The sequence below is a fragment of the Kryptolebias marmoratus genome, linkage group LG2 (genome assembly GCF_001649575.2).
Source record: "Kryptolebias marmoratus isolate JLee-2015 linkage group LG2, ASM164957v2, whole genome shotgun sequence".
NCBI classification, from domain to species: domain Eukaryota; kingdom Metazoa; phylum Chordata; class Actinopteri; order Cyprinodontiformes; family Rivulidae; genus Kryptolebias; species Kryptolebias marmoratus.
This window is the reverse complement of record NC_051431.1, coordinates 35288325-35289973: the sequence shown is the minus strand read 5'-3', so window position 1 is coordinate 35289973 and position 1649 is coordinate 35288325.

Here is a 1649-nt window from a genome sequence, read left to right as displayed (position 1 = left end):
AAAAAAAAGTGACAAATAAGAAAAGAAAATAAGATAATTTAACCCTCCTGAAGCCCTCAAAATAAAGACGAAGAGAGGTAGAGAAGCCCTTGTAACTTTGGGTCAATTTGACCCGAAGGTCACAGGAAGGTAAAGAACAGCAGTAAGTTGTAAAAAGGCAGACCTTTTTAAGCTGACTCCATCCAAAGAATTAAACAATGGTTATTGTAGGTAGGTAGGTAGGTACATTTATTTATATAGCACTTTTCAGCACAAGGCGACTCAAAGTGCTTCACAACACGAGAACAAAATTACAGACAAAGTTACAGAACATGATAATGCAGTAATTAAACACAATGAAACACAAAAGTTAAACAAGATAAACTAAACTAAGTGTACAGTTTGGATAAATAATATAAAACATGAGAATGCTGAACTAATGATACAGAGCTTTCTAAATGGTACCAAACCCGATAAACTAAACTAAGTGTACAGTTTGGATAAGTACTCTAAAACATGAGAATGCTAAGCTAATGATACAGAGCTTTCTAAATAGTACCAAACTCTCTATACGGCCGACATAACAATTACTAACCAAGGTCTAAACATAACTAAACTAAGGTACTAACATTACCAAGGCCCGCTAAACAGCCAACATGAGAGATGCTAAGATAAACTAAACATGACGAAACTAAACTAAGGTACGAACGCTAACTAACAGTACCAAGGCCCTCTGAACAGCCAACGTAAGAATTTCTAATATGTATAGATAATCTAAATAAGGAACAATGGAAGGAAGAGAGAAAAAAAAAAGAGGCAAGTATGGGTATGAGAATGTGTGTGTGTGTTTTCCAGACAGTAAAGTTACCTCTGCTTACATTAACTACGGTTTCAGATTATATACCTTTATCTTGGTAACTTCCTCATGAGCAAAATTATGCTCACGGAATTCAGCTCGACAAGAAACAGAAGACGAAAGGTAGAATCGAATTGCGTTAACGACAACACAGAGAAAAGATCAGAAAAAATTTAAAAAACAACTCAAGTTTAGCTTCAGTCAATAGGGGAACAAGGTTTGTAACTGTGACTAAAGCATATTGAGCAACTTGAAATGTTTATGAGAAAAGAAATGATTAATTGTGTTATTGGAAAGAAATTTACTATGTATTGGGCTATGCATAACAATGGATGGTAGAATAATTGTAATTATAGTTATTTGCTTTTGTCTAGCTCTTACGTTGGTTGATGACACGGAAGGCTTTAATCATTGTTTAACCATCAGTTCTGGCCTTCTCGTAACTGACTGGATTCTAAAGTAGTAGCTTGACCGCGCGTGGTGGGGGTGGCGCTACAGAAACTTGGCGCCGTCTGTGGAAACAATGGAAGCGCTATGGACAATGTTGGCCCTGTGTTGTTGAAGGAAGAGAGATGCAGTGGAAGAAATGCTCTGGATGCCGCGATTGTTGCGCAGAGTAGGACAGCTGTTATCTGCCGGAGATTTCAGGCTTTACAGCACCTTCAGCTGGGAGACAGACGGCATAAACGTTGCAGGGTAAGCTAACACTGTTGTTTATATTCCTACCGTTTGCTCTTTATGCTTGCATCTGGTCACACCCATGAACAGGAGCTGTTTGCGGCACCCACCAAAGCAGGGCCGCCCGGGTGGCCCT